The following is a 15,012-nucleotide window of genomic DNA, read 5'->3' on the forward strand; positions in this document are numbered from 1 at the left end:
TGGGCCTTTGAGGGGAAGTTCAAAAAATAAACCTCTAAAAAACTAAACTTATGAAAGCCAGCTGCTGCTGCCATTCTGAGGAGGCTGCCATGGTGAACAGTACTGGTTTCCCTCTGTTAACTTGCATAACTTACGCTCCCTTTAACTTGAATAAGGTAAGACTTTTTGCTTAAAAACAAACAGAAATGTACTTTTCTTAAACCTAGCCTTGTTCCAAAATTCTTTTCACCTCACAGACTAAAATCTCACCTACTATGGAAATATCCCCACTAAAGATATGACTTATTACCTTGAAAATTATAATTCTACATGGTATTTTTGCCTTCGTTGCTTGGGTTGTTTTGTCTGACAAATATAATGTGGCCAATTGTGATATTAGGAAATTAGGACAAGACCCCAAGAGTTTTAGCTACAGTCATGTTCATAAGAATTCCCTTCAACCCCTTTATCCAATACTAGCACAGGCCATACCCCCATGTGCAATTGTTGCGCTCAGAGGAAGTCAGTAGTTACATATGTGCCATGTGGCTGATAAAGCAGAGACACTAGCTCTTCAGACAAGCCAAAAGCAAGGTAAGTGCTTATTCCATATTTAGAGCTGACATGTTCCTAATTTTTTAAAATTTTTTTAAATTTTTAATAGTGAAACACCATGAGGTACAGTTGTAGACTTATAAATTTTTGTGCTTGGGTCTCAGTTATACAATGATTGAGTACCCATCCCTCCACCAGTGCCCATCTTCCATCACCACTGATCCCAGTAGCCCTCCCACACACCCCCAGCACCCCCATCCCACCCTGCCTCTGTGGCAAGGCATTCCCTTTTGTTCTCTCTCTCCTTTCAGGTGCTGTGGTTTGCAAAAGAGGCATTGAGTGGCAATCGTGTTCGGTCTATAGTCGACTTTCAGCATGCATCTCCCATCCTGGGCGGATCTTCCCAACACCCTTTATTTGGTGCTCCCTTCTCTATCTGAGCTGACTTTACCCCTAGAGTGTGCGGCTGGCCTCCAACACCCAAGAATAGCCAAGATAAGTACCAGGAGGTTTTTCCTAAATTTAACACCATTGGTTACAGTGCCTGGAACATAAGGAGTATTTATAGAGTACTTGTTCAGTAAATTAATTTAGTTAAGTAATGATAAAAGAAAATACATGTAAAATCCAAAAAAGTGAAATAACGGTGTGCACGTTTTATCTTATTTATTTACTTTATCTTGTTTCAAAGTAAATATTTACTTTATTTAGACCACTGGACTAGAGCAACTACCAATTGGATTCCATGGGACATTAAAAGAATACCAGGCCACCCACCTATGAGATAGTCAGACTTCTTCATCAAGACTCTGAATGAACGGTTTGATGCTCTTCATGTTCCTGGAGTGAGGAGATGCCATTAGGCTACACTAGCACGAGACAGGGACGAATGGAGACATTACTGGCACCCACTCGAGCAAATGGATGAGCAACAGGATGACAAGTGAAATGATATAAGTGATACTTTATTTTGCAGTGCTAGGGATCAAATCTGGATCCTCCACATGCCAGGCATATGCTCTACCACTGAGCAACATCCTTGACATTAGTGTCAGTATTTTACAGTAGACAAAAAAAGAGTCAAGAAAAGATAATTTTCTAATTATTATGCCTTTGACAAATCACAATATATTAAATATGCTTAGACTAATATGAATCCTACCTACCAGGGAATCTTAGCATTCAGTAGCTTTACTCCCTTGTTCCCAGAAAAGTGAATTTCTAAACTTTTCATTAGAATGATTCTCTCAGCTTTAGAAAATCAGTAGGGACAAATGACTCCTTATCTCATGCACAGATTGACATAAAATTTTCATGAAGGTAGACCTAATGGTGTTAGTTATAAAGAGATGATTAATCATTATATCATTTCAAGAACTTAATTTTTCTTCCTTTCCCAATAAATAATTTATGAGTCATTTATGTCATTTTCATTTATTTTCTTATAATAAAAGGATTGTGAAGATAAAGTTTTAAAATTTCGGCAAGTTAGATAGCTCAAAGGACTAATTCACATACCTGGCATGCATGAACGCTCAATTCATTTCTCACATCACATGACCCATGAGCACTATCAAGCATCATGCTGGTGGCCCACAGTACTACTGAGCCACATCAGGCCCACAAGCTGTAAAGTGTACCACTGGGAGTTGCCCTGTACCCCCTAGCAGTACTGGAGGATCCCCCTTCAAAAACTTAAAATATATCACTAGATCACTTGACATCCCGTTACTCATCGATTTGCTGAAGCAGGCGCCAGTAACATCTCCATTCATCCCTATTGCATGCTAGTGTAGCTCAGTGGCATCTGCTCGCTCCAGGAACATGAAGGGCCTCAAACCGTTTGTTCAGGGTCTTGACAAAGAAGTCTGACCATCTCGTAGGTGGGCGGCCATGCAATCTTTTGATATCCCGTGGAATCCAGTAGGCAATGGCTCTAGTTCAGCGGTCATCTCCAAATCGCATTACGTGTCCAGCCTATCTGATTTTCGGCGTCCTGGCAACAAGACAGTCCCTGATTCTAGATCGTCGACAGAGGTCGGAACTTCGGATTCCTTCTCTCACTTGAGTGAAACATGATACTCCAAGCATACTCTTTCAATTCCTCTTTGGAAGACCCGAATAGCATTCTCATCCTGTTTTCGTAGGGCCCAGGTCTCTGAGGCAGATGTTAATGCAGGAAGAACAGTGGAATCGAAGAGATGTGCCCGGAGCCGGAGGTTCTTCATCCTCTTGCTATTTTTTCAACGCTCTTGAAGGCATTCCAAGCCGCTCTCTTCCTCCTGCACAACTTAGGTGCCAGGTCATTTGTCATATGTTGACTTCTCAACCTAGGTACACATAACTGCTGCATTTGGAGATGTTCGTTCCTTTGAGAGCGAATGGAACATCAGGAAAAAGTCCGTTTCTCATGAACATTGTCTTCATGAGATTCAGTTGCAGTCTGACCTTTCCACACTCATGGTCAAAGTCAGCCAGCATTCGTGCCGCTTGGCTAATGTTTGGTGTTATTAGAATGATGTCTTCAGCGAAGCGGAGGTGGTGTATTTGCCACTCATCTATCTTTACTCCCATTCCTTCCCATTTCAGTTGTTGCATGACATTCTCGAGGGTGGCACTGAAGAGTTTCGTGAAATGTATGGCACTGTAGAACCCCTGTCTTTACGTCAATGATCACATATATATATATATATATATATATATATATATATATAGTGAAAACCATATTTATTTCTATCAACTAATATAACATCATTAAACTTTATCTAGTATTTTGACATATTTCCCCAGGAGATTTTACATATCAAATTTAAGTTGGCATTATTTACCCTGTGTGTGTGTGTGTGTGTGTGTGTGTGTGTGTGTGTGTGTGTATGTGCGTGCGCACATATGTGTGTGTGGCTAGGAGTCAACTCTGCCAACTGTTCAGTTTCACCTTCCTGGCTTCCATACTGTAGGGGAATATATTTTTATAGTTTTAGTTCCTTGGTTTGGTTGGTTTGGGTTTGTTTGTTTTGGTCTTTTGGTCACATGCAATGTGACAAGCTGTGTGCAGGGATTACTCCATATTGTGGGTTACTCCTGGAAATGCACAGAGGATCAAGTGATGCTGGGCCTCTGGAATGTAAATTATATATTCATGCACTGAGTTTTCTCTAAGACCCCAATATTTCTGTGATTCTCAATTACTTAGTTGAAATTCTCATGACAAGTCTAGGAACTCATGTGGCTAGACCATCAACTATTTGTCCATTCCCAAACACAAAGAAAATTCTTCCATTTTTTTCTCCTTTCCCATAAATAATGCTTGCAAAAACTTCCTTGAGATTCATTCAAATCAGTATTTATTAGATACCCATTGTGTATAAGATATTCTTCATATAACTTGGGAAACAAGATTTCAGTCCTTAATGAATATCTAACACTTAATAGCACTGTAGCACTGTCCTCCCATTGTTCATCGATTTGCTTGAGTGGGCACCAGTAACGTCTCCATTGTGAGACTTGTTGTTACTGTTTTTGGCCTATCGAATATACCACGAGGAGCTTGCAAGGCTCTGTCATGCGGTTGGGATACTCTCAGTAGCTTGCCGGGCTTTCCGAGAGGGATGGAGGAATCAAACCCAGGTCGACAGCGTGCAAGGCAAACACCCTACCCACCGTGCTATTGCTCCAGCCCAATGCATAATATGTTTAATAAATATATGGATATTAAGGCATGTGGAAAGATGCTGTGAGCTATAAAATAAAGAAAAGCAGAACAAACAAGTTTGGGGCAAAAGAGCAGAATTGCAACTTATGTAATTTTATTAGAAAGACTTGATTGAAACGATGAGACTCTATTACAGATGAATAAGAGGGCTATAGAAAGTTACCCTAGGAAAATGGACACTGGTGAAGGGATGGGTGTTGGAACACTGTGTGACTGGAACCTGATTATGAGCAACTTTGTAACTGTGTATCTCACAGTGATTCAATAAAAATAAATTTTAAGAAAGAATATAATCTCAGGTGAATCTTCCAGACAAAAGGGAAGACCAATATCCAAGAAAAACAAATAAATCCATAGGTACTTTTAAAACCTCTTGATAAATACCATCTGCCTGAGAGATTCTATCAGAATTGCACCCAAGAAAATACATGCAAGTAAATACTCCCCTATACTTTAATGCTAATATATATTTATTTTTTATTTTTTTTATTAGTGAAACAGTTATAGACTTACAAATTTTTGTGCTTGGGTTTCAGTTATACAATGATCAAGTACCCATCTCTCCACCAGTGCCCATCCTCCACCACCATGGGTCCCAGTATCCCTCTCACCCCCCATCCCCCCCATCCCACCCTGCCTCTGTGGCAAGGAATTCCCCCTTATTCTCTCTCTTCTTGTTCTCTCTATCTTCTTTTGGGTCCTGTATTTTGCAAGAGAGGCATTGAGTGGCAATCATGTTTGGTCTATAGTCTACTTTCAACATGCTTCTCCCACCCTGGGAGGATCCTCACAACACCCTTTATTTGGTGCTCTCTTCTCTATCTGAGCTTCCTTTTCCCCTAGCACGTGTGGCTGGCCTCCAAGTCATGGAGCGAAATTCCTGGTACTAATCTCAGCCACTCCTGGGTGTTAATCTCCCTTTTTGTTGCTTTATGTTCCCCAGATGAATGCAATCTTTCTGTGTCTTTCCCGCTTTTTCTGACTCATTTCGCTTAGCATGATACTTTCCATGTTGTACCACTTGTATGTAAACTTCATGACTTCATCTTTTCTAACAGCTACATAGTACTCCATTGTGTAAATGTACCAAAGTTTCTTTAACCAGTCATCTGTTCTTGGGCACTCAGGTTAATGATAATATATTTTAATTGCCCAGTTGAGATGCAAAAATAAATCCTCGAAAAATATTGTCAAATTTTTTATTTTCTGGTAATAATTTATCTTTTATCATTTTATTTTTCTCCTAAGAACCATCTGCAATTTTAAATCAATACTTTTTAAAAATATTAAATTGAAAAAATTATTCTGTGATCTGTATTCTTCAGTATGTGATGTAAATGTCATTTCGCAAGTGGAGATTTTAAAAAGTTTTAATTAAGTACCCTGAATATATATCTGTAAGTTTGTGTGGTAAAGTAACCCGCTTTCACTTTATGGTTGATTTTACAAATGTTTAGTTATTTCTTACAGGAAAATGATGAATAATAATTGAATGAATAATAATTCCTATTTTTTAGTCATTTTACAAACCTATTTTTTAGTCATTTTACAAACCTATTTTCAAGTAAGCATAATAACACATAACTTGTCATGGAACATGACTAGAATCTTAAAAGTAGCTAAATTTATGTTACATTAACTCATGCTAATCCTAGGGAAAAAATTGAAAATAGAAGTCTGAATAATCCAACAATAATAATAGTTTAAATATATCACCTGGATAGTTATTTTAAAATTTCAAAATGTGGCTATACTACAAAGTGAATATATTTGAGAAGTTTTAATCTTAACTCAAAAAACTATTCCAGCATATGGTTATATTTTTAACATTAATTTTTTTTGTATTTTTTATTGTCTTTTGTAAAATATATCTGTCTAGGTACTTATATATGCAGATAATGTTATGGATAACAAAACAACAAAATGTTAAATTTTATTTCTAATTTATTGTCTTTGCAAAATATATCTAGCGACCTATATATGCAGATCACATATATGGATGAAAAAACACAAAATGTTTGATTTTATGTCTAATTTATTGTCTTCTGCAAAATAGATCAATCTCACTACCTATACATGTGATAGTGTATACAAAAAAAAGCAATAAAATGTTGAGCATAAACAAAATGGATATAAGACTCAGAGTAATATAGTTACTGTGATGGAGCATTAAATTTAGTACCAGCTTCCTGGTTTAAAAGAAATATATTTGCTGCAATGAAATAAGAACTACCTCTGCTATCACATAACAAGTAATCCATTGGGCTTTTGTAACCTTTACTTGATTGAATTACTGTTACCGAGAGGATCACTGATGCATTTTCTACTTCAGAGCAGTCTCCATCATCCTGATATTTATAAATATCAAAGAGCAGCAGTCTGTAAACAAAACTTCCATTGAAACAACAGCTTTTTCAAAATACCCAGTGTAAATTAGCCCATTTATAACTTCCTACTAAAGTTTCAACCTTTTCATAGCTTTTCATGCTTGCAATTGTTTTCTAACTTCTTATACCTTAAAAACATAACTACTCAACATGTTTAAGTGTTGTTTCTTTAATACTTGCATTATTTTTATGTGAAGTCTGGCATTAGAAGATTATGTTCCCTTGATCAAAAATAAGTGATAGCATGATAAACTATTCCACCACCATTTTTTTGTGAAATTTTTCTGAATTTGATTTTTTTAAGTATGCAGAAATCACATTGACTATGTTTCATAAATTATTTCAATTTTGTTTTCAGCATTGTATACATAAATCTACACCACAAAATTAATTTCATTCAAAAGGAAATTCAGTTTCTTCTCTAAATTATGTGATTTATAGAACTACAAATATTTAGGCAAGATTATGCTATAATTTTTATCAATAAAGATACTTGGCAGATATTTTTAACTCAACTCTATTTCATAAATCAGTAAAAGAACACATCCTTAATGATTTTAAATTTTTTCTCTGAAAAACAGTGTCTTGTACTCCCTCTGCTGGTTTTACAGAGGTATTTAACTTTAAAAAGTTAATCCTTTATTTGTATAATAATCAAGAGAAGAAAGAAAAAATACTTAGAAACACTTAGGCTTGCATGAAGACCTCAAGAAATAATAATTTAAGTAAAACAAACCTTAGAAATTAGGTTAGTGACATGGGAATTGAATGCTGAAACAATATTAACCTAACATCAAAAATATCAAATAACAGTAATCAAAGTCAATTTGAGGCAGGCAGGAGAAACAAAAAAAGATCAGTGTATAAAATAAATCATTCAAAGGAGTGCCTCAGGAATGCACTACAGAACAATTCTATTGAGTGGAGAATCAAGAGTTTGCTGTATTAAAATGAGATAAATAATTACACTCTTTAAAGAAAAAATAGATCTATATGTCAAAACTCTATTCAAAAGTAAATTCCAGATAAAATGTTAAACTTTTATACATGAATTCTAAATCCAAATAAACAGTAGAATAATATTTTGAAGAATTTCTTAGCTTTAGACAATAAAGTTCTTTCTAAAGAAGGGATTTAGATGTCATAAGAAGAAAGGCTGGTCATATTAGAAACACCATGAACAAGGGGCCTGAATAACAGTACGGTGGGTAGGGTGCCTGCCTTGCTTTCAGTCAACCAAGGTTCAATTTTCCAGCATCTCAGATGGTCGCTCAAGCAATGCCAGGAGGGATCTCTGATTTTGGAGCCAGGAGTAACCCTAAGCACCACGGTATGTGGCCCCCCAAACCAAACCAAACAAACAGAAAACCCAGCCATGAACAAAATCAAAGGCTGGAATTAGGGCAATAAATATAATGAGTGAAGTCATAAATTGCTTAATAAATAGAAAGGTCTTATTAATTTGTAAGAAAAGAAATCAATTAAAAAAATAAGCAAAGTCTCATGTGAGGAAAATTCATAGAAGAGATCCAAGTGGTCAATAAGCACACAAAGTATGGCTTATCCTTTCCAGTAGCCAAGAAAACTCAAAAGAAATGCATGATAATGTCTTCAAACCATCTTAAGTCTTGAACTAACTGGCAAAATATCAGTAACATACAGTAAAAACTGCTGAAACCTTTTAAAAGATATATATTTTGGAATTATCTTTAAATCATACAACTTCTTTGGGAGGGGCACTCTGGGGGCCTTTTATGTCACCTCAGTTTATAAGCCTTTTTTAATGGGTAAAACAAAGGAGAATGACTATCTGTGATGACCATGATAGTTGATCTTTAATAAAGATATCAGGAAAGTAGAGAGTGAGGTAGAGAGTGAGTTAGTTTGCTCTGGTAGAATGATGCAAACAAAGTTCTCATTCTCAAATTTTTTCAAAAAGGCTTCACATGCTCTTTCCCTAAGGCACTTGCTTTGACCAGCTGACTCATGTCCACTGCACTACCTATGATCCCCTGAGTTCAGTGCCAGAAGTATGCCCTAAGCACCACTGCATGGGGCTAACAAACCAAACAAAAACAAAATTGAAACATCCTGACAGGAAACAAGTTTCACAAACTGGAGAAAAGGCTCTTAAAATGTACATAAGTACAGGCAAAGTGTACATATGATCTTCTCTGATTCATTAAGGACCATATATATATTCATAGCTGGTTAATGTAATCTTGGTGAAGAGGCCTCCCAAGCAGGCTCAAGGACCCTGGAGATACCTGGCTAACCAAACAGCTAGCTAGAGGCCAGTGAAGGACACTGTTCAGGTCTAGCTGTGTTAGTGGCAGCCTGGTTCAGGTGTCCTGTGGAGCTGAGACTGAACTTAGAACCTTGCATGTGGAAGTTGTGTTCTAGCCCCTGAGCTACTTCCTGGTCCCCAACATTGCTTACTCCCCTCCCCGTAGGATTTTATTTCACTATATCACACAAAATATGAATTTATGTGTTTATGTGACATCCAAATTATTCCCCTCATACTACAGCCCACTTTGTAATTAAATACTGTAGCACTGTAGCACTGACCTCCCATTGTAGCACGGTCCTCCCGTTGTTCATCAATTTGCTCGAGCAGGCACCAGTAAAGTCTCCATTGTGAGACTTGTTGTTACTGTTTTTGGCATATCGAATATGCCATGGTAGCTTGCCAGGCTCTCCGAGAGGGATGGAGGGATCGAACACGGGTCAGTCACATGCAAGGCAAACACCCTACCTGCTGTACTATCGCTCCAGCCCAATTAAATACTAAAGGTAAAGGTAAAGGCCCTCCCATTGTTCATCAATTTGCTCGAGCGGGCTCAGTAACGTCTCCATTGGAGACTTTGTTGTTACTGTGTCTGGCATATCGAATATGTCACGGGGAGCTTGCCAGGCTCTGCCGTGCGGGCGAGATACTCTCGGTAGCTTGCCTGGTTCTCCGAGAGGGGCGGAGGAATCGAACTTGGGTCAGTCATGTTGGCTGCGTGCAAGGCAAACGCCCTACCGCTCGCTTCGGCAGCACAAATACTAAAAAAATTAAATACTAAGTCCTCTTAAATATGTATCTCAAATATTTTCTCTTGCCTGCATTGCCCCTGGTCATTGTGGTTCACTTCTTACAGAATCTTAAGAACTCCAGTAAGTGTAGATTTTACGTATATAGGAGAAGCAGGAAAGGGAGTTTGAAAACTAAGGAGGAACTTGGTATGGAAGTTCTTTTGTGTCATAAGCAGCTCATCATTTTTCAATTTAGGGCAAAAGAAAAACGTGGGATAACAAAGCCCTTTATATTCCCATCTTATGTGTGCACTTATAATTGAATCCTCAACTTGAAAAAATACATTAATACAAAATCAGCACAAAAGATGTGAATTTTATTATGTAGTACATCCAATTACAGCACTACAGAGAATTAGGGGGGAAACAACTATAAACAGCCAGCTGCAGACGTTAAGCTGTTCCATGCTGTGACTTTAGAGAAGGAAAATTATATGTTCTCATCCCATTTTAGAAACAAAAAATGCATTACATTAAAAACTTATGTATATAATGAACTGAGGGTTATAACTCAAGAACATATACACTTGGCTATTATGATTTGTATTAGTGAGAAATTGCTAAAATATATGATGTGCTAAAATATATCATTTTTATGACTGAGAAATTGCTAAAATATATGGTAGAGAGAGGAGAGGGGACAAGAAGGCATCCAGGGACAGTGGCACTGTGATATTGGGTGTGGCACAGTAACACTGGAAGCCTGTTGTAAAGCATGCTACCTCAATAAAACACTTTAAATTACATATATTTTATGGCATGAATTGGGCCAACTTATCAAAAGGTCTTCTTTTCTCAAGTGCAGCACTATTTGTGACGTCTAAAGTTAAAAATATAGAGCACGCATGTCAGGGAGCAACATAGCCATAGTTTTTACTACCTGTGCTACATTGTTATATTAGTTATGGCACCGTAGAGTATGATACATATAACATGTATAATCTTAACTATAAAATGTGAGGCTAAAGCATACCTTTGGTCTCCTACTTCTGTGGTAGTGACAATTGTTATATACAAAATGTCGCTTATTGTGCTATTAATTCATGGGTCATTGTTCCCCTTGTTTATTATCTGACATTATCTGTAGTACTTAATTTTTTAAAATAAATTATGAAAAAATAAATTATAATTAGGTAGTCTATGATACCTCTCTGAGAAAAATGAGGTGATATCATCAAATAATCTGGGAACATATACCTTATCCCTGAATTAATTTACCCAATTTTACTTCACATTTTACATTTCTCTGGCTCATTTTCTTTAACCCAAATTAAATGGAACACATACATCTTGAAGAAGAGTTACACAGATAGGAGAGAGTTATAAGAAAATTCACTATAGGAGAGAATAGACATTATTCTTTCACAATACTTGGCACAGGTTAAACACTGTTCAATGTTCAATTGCTAGAAAAAAAAAAGACCTCGAGATCTTAAGACTTTGGAAAACATTATTGAACTGAACTTTATGAAACTAAACTAGGCAGAATGGAAAACTCATCTTCACATTTTCTAAACTCTGTAAGGGATTCTTCAAATCAGACAGCCTTTAACCCAAATCTTCTACATCTAGTCTGTGTCCAAAGAGGCTATATCTATTAGAAATAAGGAGCAAATGGCCTATGTCTTTTTTTTTAATCTTTGTGGGTCACACCCAGCAATGCTCAGGGCTTACTCCTGGCTCTGCACTCAGGAATTACCCCCGGCAGTGTTAGGGGGACCATCTGGGAGGCCGGTGTCAGCCATGTACAAGGTAAACATCCTATCTACCATATTATCATTCCAGTCCTAGGGAGCCAGACTTTTTATTTATTTTAAAATGTTATTGAATTACTGTGAGATAGTTACAGGCTTTCATGTTTGGATTACAACCACACAATGATCAAACACCCATCCCTCCATCAGTGCACATTTCCCACCACCAATATCCCTGGTATATCCGCCCTTTCTCACCCTCCCCCTGTCTCCATGGCAGACAATATTTCCCCGTAATCTCTCTCTACTTTGGGAATTATGGTTTGCAATAAAAACACTGAGAAGAACGGCTCCAATTCCAACAGGTACAGCCCGCCCCCAAGGGCCTGGGTTCCTCTCTGGGCACGCGCAGCTAGAAACAGCCCCTAGACAGCCGGTTTTCAACCCCTGATCCGCGTGGGACGGGCACAGAGGCCCAGCTCTGGGCAACAAAGCTGAACGGCTCCAATTCCAACAGGTACAGCCCGCCCCCAAGGGCCTGGGTTCCTCTCTGGGCACGCGCAGCTAGAAACAGCCCCTAGACAGCCGGTTTTCAACCCCTGATCTGCGTGGGACGGGCACAGAGGCCCAGCTCTGGGCAACAAAGCTGAACGGCTCCAATTCCAACAGGTACAGCCCGCCCCCAAGGGCCTGGGTTCCTCTCTGGGCACGCGCAGCTAGAAACAGCCCCTAGACAGCCGGTTTTCAACCCCTGATCCACGTGGGACGGGCACAGAGGCCCAGCTCTGGGCAACAAAGCTGAACGGCTCCAATTCCAACAGGTACAGCCCGCCCCCAAGGGCCTGGGTTCCTCTCTGGGCACACACAGCTAGAAACAGCCCCTAGACAGCCGGTTTTCAACCCCTGATCCACGTGGGACGGGCACAGAGGCCCAGCTCTGGGCAACAAAGCTGAACGGCTCCAATTCCAACAGGTACAGCCCGCCCCCAAGGGCCTGGGTTCCTCTCTGGGCACGCGCAGCTAGAAACAGCCCCTAGACAGCCGGTTTTCAACCCCTGATCCACGTGGGACGGGCACAGAGGCCCAGCTCTGGGCAACAAAGCTGAACGGCTCCAATTCCAACAGGTACAGCCCGCCCCCAAGGGCCTGGGTTCCTCTCTGGGCACGCGCAGCTAGAAACAGCCCCTAGACAGCCGGTTTTCAACCCCTGATCTGCGTGGGACGGGCACAGAGGCCCAGCTCTGGGCAACAAAGCTGAACGGCTCCAATTCCAAACAGGAGACATTCCCAACTCCTCGCCCAGTGCCAGGGACTCTTTCCGGAGCCTCGGCCGCTAACGCGGCCGCGAAATATTTTCTCACTACATATGCCATAGGAACCATAAGCTAACTTCTTAGATGGAAACTTCTCTATTTTAGCTCAGCCACTAGAAACACAGTTGCCAATAACTCATAAGCCTATCTTAACTCACACTGCATATCAAGCAGAATAGTAACACTGAACGTGAAGGACTAAACCACACCTCTCACAATGGTAAAGCAACGCAAAAGCCCACCAAACATTCATATTGAAGAGTCTAGCCCAGATGACACCAACAGTACTGTGGTGTTAGACAACCTCTCTGACAAGGAATTCAGAAGGGAGCTACTTAGGATGCTTAGGGAATTAAAAGAAACAATGGAAAGCAATGCCAATAGAAGACAAGAGGATCTGAAGGCAGAAATGAGGAAAATGCAATCAGAAATGTCAGACCTGAAAAATCTCGTAGGCGAATTGTAAAGCTCAGTGGAAGGCCTCAGCAGCAGAGTAAGAGCGGCTGAGAACAGAATCAGTGAGCTCGAAGATGAACTTCAGATACTCTCCAGAAAAGAGCAGAAAATGGAAAAGAGACTCACAATTCGGGAACAGATGGCAAGAGAAGATCGTGATGAAGCCAAGAGGGGTAACATAAGAATTATTGGAGTCCCAGAGGGACAGGAAGAAAACCGCGATGAAGAAGAAACTGTCAAAGACATCATTGCTACAACATTTCCAGAGCTGAAGAAAACTTGTGACCACATTCAGGAGGCCCGAAGGGTACCAGCTAGAAGAAATCCGAATAAAAATACCCCAAGACACATTCTGATCAAAATGACCAAAACCTTAGACAGAGACAAAATTCTGAAAGCAGCAAGATCGAAGAAAGAAATCTCTTACAAAGGAGCATCCTTAAAATTCACAGCTGATTTTTCTGATGAAACCCTCAGGGCCCGAAAACAGTGGTGGGACATAGTAAAAAAACTCAATGAAATAAATGCCTCCCCCAAAATACTTTTCCCAGCAAGACTCTCATTCATAATAGAAGGAAGAACACACAGTTTCACAGACGAACAACAGCTCAGGAACTTCATAGACTCAAAACCATGGTTACAAGAACAACTAAATGGGCTACTTTAAGGCAAGAAAGGCCCCTCAAATACACCAAATTTTAACAGAACAATGGGACAAAATCCCATAACAATAATCTCTCTCAATGTCAATGGGCTAAACGCACCAATTAAAAGACATTGAGTGGCAGGATGGATTAGAAAATTGAACCCAACATTCTGCTGCCTGCAAGAAACACATCTCAATAGTCAAAGCAAACACAGACTCAGAGTCAAAGGCTGGAAAACAATCCTACAGGCAAACAGCTCCCATAAAAAAGCTGGGGTAGCCATCCTTATATCAGACCACATCGATTTCAGAGTGAGGAAGGTCATAAGAGACAGTGAAGGCCATTTCTTATTGATCAGAGGATCTGTACAACAGGAAGAACTTACAATAATAAATGTATATGCACCTAATGAGAGACCAGCAAAGTACTTAAAACAACTACTCATAGATTTGGAAAAAGACATCAATAGCAACACAATACTAGTGGGAGACTTCAACACTGCTTTGTCACCTCTTGATAGATCAACCAGACTCAAGCTTAGCAAGGACATACTTCATTTGAGGGAAACAATGGAAGAAAGGGACTTAGTAGATATATACAGGACACTTCATCCACAAAAAGCTGAATACACATTCTTCTCAAGCGTCCATGGAACATTCTCCAAGATAGACCACATGCTGAGACACAAAACATGCCTCCATAAAATTAAGAAGGTAGAGATTGTATCAACAATCTTCTCAGACCATAATGCGCTGAAATTAGAAGTAAATCACACACAAAAACAGAAAACTAAATCAAACACCTGGAAATTAAACAGTGCACTATTGAACAACGAGTGGATTAGACAGGAAATCAAAGAGGAAATCAAAAGATTCCTAGAAACGAATGAAAATGAGAACACGAGTTACCAAAACTTATGGGACACAGCAAAGGCTGTGTTAAGAGGAAAGTTTATAGTTCTACAAGCATTCCTCAGGAAGGAGGAGCGAGCACACATAAGTAACCTAACCTCACAGCTTAAGAGCTTGGAGAAGGACCAAAAAAAGGAGCACAACCCGAACAGGAGAAAGGAAATAATAAAACTCAGAGCAGAGATTAACGAGATGGAAACCCAAAAAACAATCCGAAAGATCAATGAAACCAAGAGCTGGTTCTTCGAGAAAATTAACAAGATCGATAAGCCTCTAG

Source organism: Sorex fumeus, unplaced genomic scaffold, assembly GCF_029834395.1.
Source record: "Sorex fumeus unplaced genomic scaffold, SorFum_2.1 ptg000003l, whole genome shotgun sequence".
Taxonomy (NCBI): Eukaryota; Metazoa; Chordata; class Mammalia; order Eulipotyphla; family Soricidae; genus Sorex; species Sorex fumeus.